The sequence below is a fragment of the Procambarus clarkii genome, chromosome 79 (genome assembly GCF_040958095.1).
Source record: "Procambarus clarkii isolate CNS0578487 chromosome 79, FALCON_Pclarkii_2.0, whole genome shotgun sequence".
Lineage (NCBI taxonomy): Eukaryota > Metazoa > Arthropoda > Malacostraca > Decapoda > Cambaridae > Procambarus > Procambarus clarkii.
In genome coordinates this window covers 1,566,696-1,575,097 of record NC_091228.1, presented here as the reverse complement: position 1 = coordinate 1,575,097, position 8,402 = coordinate 1,566,696, and positions in this window count along the sequence as shown.

The window sequence follows — 8,402 nt, the reverse complement described above, 5'->3', positions numbered from 1 at the left end:
CGTGGTACATAATATCTGATCTTAGAAAGAATGCCCACAGTTTTTGAAACTTTTTTTGATATGTTTAGAATGTGTCCCTGGAAATTAAGCAAGCTGGTCAATGAGAATGCCAAGGAATTTGCCATCTAATTTGTTACAAATTTGGGTATTGTTTATTTTGATTTATTTGATTAGAGGATTTATTGCCAAACAGAATATAAAAGGTTTTGTCAATGTTAAGGGTGAGTTTGTTGGCAGTTAGCCACAGATGGACTTTATTTAGCTCAGTATTTACTGTGGCATTTAGAGCAAGGGGATCAGGACTGGAGTAAATGAAGGTTGTGTCGTCAGCAAATAGAATTGGTTTGAGGTGTTGGGAGGCATTTGGAAGGTCATTAATGTAGATGAGAAAGAGGAGAGGGCCAAGTATGCTGCCCTGGGGAACACCAATGTTGATGGGTAGGGTGGGAGAAATTGTATTATTCACAGAAACATATTGGAGCCTGTCAGTAAGGTAGGATTTGAGGTATTGTAGGGAGTGAATATATATAACTTCCTCTAACAACATCAGAGTGAGAACCCCGTTGCGTCCCGAGAGGGCCGTAACAGTAAGCGCCCCAAAACAAACCCCTATTCTGGTTAAAATTGCTACCAAAACCCGAACTAGTGGATAGAACTCCCCAACCGAAAACAAACAAACTAGTGTGACGTCACACACCGCTGTCTGCGCAGCTCCCCCCCTCCCTGGGAGGGGGAAGGGGGAGCCCCAGACCCTCCACGCCGGCTACCCACACCTCAGTTCTTGAGGCTGATGCTATAGGCGATGGCCGTGTGCTCTGGCTCCGGTGTCACTACTGCACTGTGCTTTGCGTGTGGTGTTGGTTTTGTGGGTGCGAGAGCCAGGAGTTATCTTCAGTACTTGGGCTGCATGCGCCTAGGGCTCCCTTCCCTAGGTGCCTGTAAGTACTGCCCTTGGGGCTTGGGGCCACATTCCACAGGCTCCTCGGGGTCTGCCTCTGCTGGTCCGTTTTACCTTTCGGTTTTTCGGCCGCCTATTGGGCTCTTGGGTGTTCTGTTCTCCCTTGTTACCGGCAGGTAAGAGGCAGTTTGCACTGGTAGGGGCACAGGGTGGTGCACAGCTTGTATTCCCGACATCGCAGCCGGCTCTGTTCCTTGGGGTTCGCTGTCCTCTTGCGGGGTTTTGTTTTTCTTTTTGTTTTTGCCTGGTGGGGGGTTCTGTCATTTTATCCAGTTTGTTTTTGCCCTTCCACTGTTCTCCTCGGTGGCGCCCCCTGCTAGGTCCCCGTGAGTGTACACGTCCCTGGGGTTCAGCTATAGAAGTTTGCTTGGTAGTTTTGGGCGCCGGTTTGTAGCACCCTGCCTGGGACTACCTGAGCGCGAGTCCTCTTAAAGTAAACGCTCAGGACCCTGGGAATCCCCTAGGGGGCGCGTGGGTCCGATGGATGTGACCCCGGAGTCCCCACTCGCTGTGTGCGAGTTTGAGGGTTGCTCGGTCCCCTTGTCTCAGGGTGACCCTCATTGTTTTTGCCTCTGCTGCGCTGCCTATTGGGTCAGTGATACTTTCGACCCTGAGTCCTGTGAGTGTTGCTGCTTGCTTGTGACTCAATTTACTCAATCCTCTGATGATTCTATTCGGGTACAGGCGGTGCGTGCGTTGCAGTCTAGGTTTCGTCTGTTGCAACGCGCTCGATTGGAAATTGCTCACCCGGATGCCCCGGGGCTGCCTCGCTTTGCTTTTCGAGACCCGGACTTGGGGGTGGGGGTCGCTTCGATCCTGGTTCAGTCCGCACCTCCTCGTCCTTCCCCTTCTGTTCGTTCTGGTCCCCCCCCCCTGCTTCCGGCCCCGAAGCGTCTGAGGGTTTCGGGGTCGGAGCAGGGGTTACTTGATCTTGAGACTCGGGCAGCTTCAGGGGGTGCCCCTTCCGGGTGGGGGCGGCAGAGGCATTCGAGTCTTGTCTCCCAGCCAAAGCTTCTGGGTCTGACCAGCGAGCCCCCCTTCCTCCAACTTTTCCGGCTGCTCCGTCCTTGTCTTGTGAGGTCGGGGATTGGGGAGAGGACTCGGCCTCGGGCCCTGTGGTGAAGGACCTCGAGGCTGGGGAGGGGCTGACTTGGGGGCCTTGGGCCCCGCTGGACCCCGCCTGGGTTTTTCTTCCCTCTGAGCGGGGCTTATTGTTACAAGGAGTGGGGTTTTCTTTTCCCCCCTCTGCCTATGAGTTGGATTTGGTGTCGGCCCCTCCCCGGGTTCGGTTCTGTGTTCCCCGGGTACGTTGGTTTCGTGTTCCCTCGGGTACGTCGGTTCCGTCCTTCCGGAGGTTTTTGGCTTATCGCATCCAACCTGGTGTGGTGCGAGCGACCTTTGCAGCTTACCTCCTGCGTGACCCGGATTATGCCTCGGAAATGGATCCGTCCGAATTCAGTTTTGGGACTTCGTTCCGTTTCTGACTCTGTTACGTTACGAGGTTCCGGAGTCGTCCTGGCTAGCAGACTGCCCCTTGTTTGTTCTGGATTCCTGGTATTCCTTCTGTCGTTCCCGCACGCTGGAGAGGCGGGAAGCTTCCACGGTGCTTCAGGTTTTCCTGGGGGGCGAGCTTGAGTACCTGAATGAGTGCTTGTTTGCCCCTGCCCTTCCCCGCGATGTGGGCGTTATTCAGCTCCATGTGCAGGTTCCCACCCTTTCGGCGGCACTCGTTGCGGAGGACTTGGGCGTCCGGGGCCTTTTGGCTTTGGCCTTGCAGTTCTTTTCCCCCCTAGAGCTGTCTTTGGATTGGCTCGTGGAGGATGTGAGGACGCTTGGGTCCGTCCCGGGGTCTGGCACCTTGTCCTCGGCTGCGCGTTCGTCAGCTGCCTTGTTGAAGCTGTTCACGCCGATTTTGCGGGATGCGGTTTCCCTGTTTTAGGCTTCCCGACTCGCGTATCGGCAGACGGTGCTGGGTTCCTCCGTGGAATCTGCTTGGGTTCTGGCTCTTACGCGTTCTTCACCTTTTTGTCCTCTTCTGTTTGAGGAGTCGGCCGTGGCGCAGTTTCTTCAGGCTGCGTCGGCGGCTTGTCGTCTGATGTCGGACTTGTTGGTTTTCCGGGGGTCCCGGGGTGGGTCTTCCCAGAAAGGTCATGCCAGGGCTCGGGGTTCCTCTCGTCGTGGTAGACCTCTGGTGTCAGGTTCGGGTTTGGCTCCTCCTGCGGACCCTCCCTCGTCTGGTCGGCGCGGTGTTCGCTCTGTGCGGGGTTCTGGGTCTCGTAAGGGTCGCCGGCCCTTTCGCGGTTTGCCCCATTGACGGGGCGATGGGGGGGCGGCTTGCACTGTTTGCCCGCGCCTGGTCCCACGATTCGTGGGCCTTTCGGGTCGTGTCTCGCAGCCTACAGTGGCGTTGGGTGGCCCCTTCCCCCTTGGGGGGTCGGAGCTGGCAGGGCAAGTTTCTTCCCCTGCGCTCTGTCGAGTCGTCTTGGAGTGGGTACGCATGGGCGTCGTCGAAACGACGTCGTCCCTCAGATGGGTTTCCTGTCTGTTTCCGGTTCCGAAACGGGACTGCGCGGACCTGCGGTTCATTCTGGACTTGTCCCGTCTGAACCCCTGGGTTCATTGCCCCTTCTTTCGGATGACTACACTGTCTCAGGTTCGGCTCCTCTTGGAGCCGGGAGCTTGGTTGGTATCCCTGGACCTCCGGGACGCTTATTGGCATGTCCCGATTCATCCACGGTTCAGGGACTGGCTCGGTTTTGTTGTGGGGCGTCTGAGTTACCACTTTCGTTGTCTCTTGTTCGGGTTGAACCTGGCACCTCGTGTGTTCACGCTCCTTACAAGGGTTGTGGTGGCTCATTTGCGTCTCCTAGGTGTTCGGGTGTTGGCCTGGCTGGTTTGGGCTCCCAGCTGGTCAGCTTGCTTGCTAGCCAGGGATTTGGTTCTTTCCCAGCTCGCCGAGTTCGGGTTCTTGGTGAACTGGAGGAAGTCCCATCTGGTTCCCTCTCAGGTTCGGACTTTGCTGGGTCTCGTTTGGGACTCTCGAACTGCCTCCTTGTCTCTCCCTCCGGAGTCTCTCCTGCGGCTGCGGTCCCGCCTTTGTCTGTTTCTGGAGGGCCCTCGGGTCACCCGGCGGTTGCTCGAGGGGCTGTGCGGGAGCCTGAACTTCGCGATGGTGGTCTACCCGCTGGGTCGGGTTTGGCTTCGCCGGCTGTTCTGGTTCCTTTGGGGTTCCCCCTTCCGCCTCTCTCGCGATCGCAGAGTTCGACCCCCGGGGGCCTTGCGTCGGTTGCTGCGTCACCGGCTTCCTCTTCGGGTTTTTCAGGGTTCAGTGCCCTGGCACCTACCCGAGCCCTCACTCGATGTGTACACGGATGCGTCGTCTCTCGGCTGGGGTTTTGTGACCTGTGCTCACCAAGCCGGCCAGGGGCGTTGGGATCCGTCCTTCCGTCGAGTTCACAGCACGGTGCGGGAGTTCGCGGCAGTGTGGTTTGCTTTGGGGAGGATTCGGGTGGCCCACGAATCGATGATTCAACTCCATTTGGACTGCTCTCCGGTGGTTCATTGCCTGAACCGCGGGGGTTCAATGCGGTCCTTGTCTCTCTGGGGTTGGTCGCTTCGGGTGACTCATCTGCTGAGTTCTCGGGGTTTGGCTCTCCTGGCGGTTCACATACGGGGCGTGTCCAACGTCTTGGCCGACGCCCTGTCTCGCTTCGTTCCCCTCTCCACGGAGTGGACGGTCGACGACGAGTCCTTCCGTTGGCTTTGCCAGACATTCGAGCGCCCCGAGGTGGACCTCTTCGCGTCGGCGTGGTCGCGGCGTCTTCCCGTTTATGCGGTGCCCTTCCCCGATCGCGAGGCTGTCGGGGTCGATACCTTTCGGCTAGACTGGTTGAGGTGGGGGTTCCTGTACCTCTTTCCCCCAGTTCGGCTGTTGCTCCAGGTTCTGACTCGCTTAAAGACTTACCAGGGGAGAGTTGTCCTTCTGGCCCCTTGGTGGCCGGCCCAGCCTTGGTTTCAGGCGCTAGTTGCTTGGTGTCCGAACCTGAGGGTTTTCCCGCGGCTCCGCCTCTTTCAGCAGATCGGGCCGGTACGATCTTCTCCTCGAGTCTTCGCGTATGTTTTTTTTTGACTCGAGTCTATCATCATCTCTATGGTGATCAGGTGGCCTCCTTGATGGTGTCCCACCTGAGGGCTTCTTCTCAGCGGCAGTATGAAGTTTCCTGGCGGTCCTTCTGTTTCTTTTTGCGTCTTCGTCGTGTTAGTTTCTTGTCTGTTCGGGTGGTCTTGTCCTTCCTCTCGAGGTTGTTTCAGGACCGTCATTTTATGCCTAACACTGTCACCTCGTATCGTGCGGCGCTGGCGGAGCCGCTTCAGCTTGCTTTCGGTATCGATGTTACGTCTGTGCCGTTTCGCAAGCTGTCTCGTGCATTGTTTCACCTCTGGCCTGCTCTTGCGTCGCCTGAGCAGTCCTGGTCTTTGGACAGAGTGCTCGCTTTCCTTTCGTCTCCTCGTTTCGTTGTGGCCCCTTCGGTTCATCATTGTTTTTCCAAGGCACTTTTCTTGTTGGCTTTGGCCTCTGGGGTCGGGTAGTGGAGCTTCATGCTCTCCTCCGGCGCAGGGGTTTCTGCTCTTTTGGTCGTGGTGATTGTTTTGTTCGTTTGCAGCCGTCTCCTTCTTTTCTGGCAAAGAATGAGACTGTTGCGTTCCGGAGGGGTCCATGGGTGGTTGATGCTTGGTTGGTCAGGCCGGGGGTGCATCATGTTTTGTGTCCGGTTACGGCGCTTCGCCGTTATTTGCGCACCACGGCTTCTGTGTCCAGGGATGCGCTGTGGGTTGATCCGGTTTCCCTTCTTCCCTGTTTGCGGGTTCGGGTCTCCTAGGTTGTCCGCAGGGTTATTAAGTCCAGCCAGCCTGCGGTCTATCCCCGTGCCCATGACGTTCATAAGTTCGCGGCTCTTGCTGCCGTCCTTGGGACTATGTCTTGGTCTGATATTCGGGCGCGGGGATTTTGGCGGTCGAACAGGGTCCTGGCTGCTCGTTACCTTGTGAATGTACCTGGGCCCCATCGGGCCTGTGTTGCTTTGGGTCGGCGGTTGCAGCCAGTTGTCTCGGCTTCGAGTTGAGGAGTGAGCGACGACGACCGCCTCCCGGGTAAGTCCCTCTTTTTCCGTCTGTGGGTAGTTACCTCCGGGGAGCCGACGGGGCTCCCCCCCAGAAAACCAGCGTTGAATGTAATGAAACGCCATTTTCTGGGTGAGTCCCGGAGGCTCCCAGGCATCCCTCCCTCCCTCCGGTCAGCGTTTTTTCGCGTTTTAGACATCCAGCCTCAAGAACTGAGGTGTGGGTAGCCGGTGTGGAGGGTTTGGGGCTCCCCCTTCCCCCCTCCCGGGGAGGGGGGAGCTGCGCAGACAGCGGCGCGGCGGTGTGTGACGTTACACTAGTTTGTTTTTGATTGGGGAGTTCTATCCACTAGTTTGGCTTTTGGTAGCAATTTTAACCAGAATAGGGGTTTGTTTTGGGGCGCTTACCTTTCTGGGTGCCTGTTCCGATCGATGGCAGACATAAAATGCTTCCAACCACACGGGGGCTTCTATAGGCCATTGTTCCCCTTGCCTCTCTGAGGGGGCCCGGTTCTGGCTGTGGTCCCCGGTAGGCCTAAGAACTCCATACACATGACTGATGCCAAAGTCTGACATTAGCATATCAGCCTGGGATAGCTCCGGGGAGCCTCTGGGATTCACCCAGAAAATGGCGTTTCATTACATTCAACGCTGGTTTTTTATCAGGTCTCAAAGTTGAAATTCTTGTTTTAGATATAATTGAAGTTAAAGTTATTGAAAATGAATAGGGGTAGTTCTAATTAATGAATTTTCTTGTATATTTTAATAAATATTGCTTGGCATTCATACTCAAATATGTGAAAGTTGTAGGTCAATATGTGTTGAAATGAAGTCAAGAAATATAACCAACCCGAAAAACAAAATATAGGGATACATTAGGGATAACTGTAAAACAGACACTGGGCCCCTTAACTGTCTAATAGTAGGTTAGACATATATATAAATGAGATTGGGTGGATATATAAATAGATGCCTCGTATGACCCGATAAGCCTTCTGCAGTTACCTTCATTCTGATGTTCTTATAACGAAACATATATATATATATATATATATATATATATATATATATATATATATATATATATATATATAAATATATATATATATATATATATATATATATATATATATATATATATATATATATATATATATATATATATTGTGACAATAATCTCCTTCAAGAGATTGAGCCTGCTCTTCCCTCCACAAACCCGTCGTTGAAATTATATAAAACGACTATGGAAGACATGTCCAACAATGACAACAACACCAGCAAGGCTTGCCAGGGTGAGCAAAACGTATGCAGCCAGCCACCTGTTCGGACCCAAACCACCAAACTACATGTTGATCGCTGCCGGCTCCGCTGATTGGTCGCCGGTCTGGCTGCACCTGCACTCGCCCCCCCATACTACTTGATGTCTGGGGTCGCCCCAACCTCGGACTTCAGAATGTTCAGTGCTCTCGTTGTCACCACTCCTCCCGGCTAGACGCTAGCGTGTACTGAGAGAAGTGGTGGCTTTAAGCCAATATTCCAGCACCTCCCATTTTTACTTTGTGTTGCACTTCTTGTTATTTTGCCTTAACGTAACTTTTCATTGTGTCATCTAATTATTCTTATTATTTTGATTGATTTTATTATAAGAATTTGTTTGTCCATTTTTTCATGTTTTGATTTATTTAACGTAATTAAAATTTCATTGTTAAAATTTACTTGTGTTTTGTGTGTCTTCTCCTTACCTTACCACAGACGAAGTTCCAGTTTTCTATTTTTTTTTATAACTATGTGACGAGGCCATACCCCTAGCCTTAAACAGCCGAACACCAACGCGTTACCGTCACAAGTTATATGGGGGCCTGTCCGGGAGCTTCACTCAGGTACTGGTGCCAAGTGGTAATTTATGGTAAGCGTATTTAACTTTGTTAACGTAGCTTTACTATTTTTCATATTCAATTTCATTTTTTATAAGGTGCGGTGTATTGTGCATTACGAGAGTAACATATAGTGAAGGTGAGACAACTTTGGATTACGTGGTGACTGTAGGCCGCAGTCATACTCTTAATTGGTCATCTCTCCCTCCTTGTTATTACTCGTGTTTACCATCTATGTCCCTTGAATATTTCTCATTCTGACAGATCATCATATTGGTACCCTGGTACTGTGGTCTGCCCCGGGTCAAGAGTACCCAATCTTCTGCAATCTGACTGTAGGAGGACAAAGAGGGCCATAGTTCCTCTAGCTCGAACTTTAGTTGCTGAATTGGGACCTCAGCAGCAGTTCTCGTCACCAGTTGACACCTCGCACCCCTACACGTCAGTCAG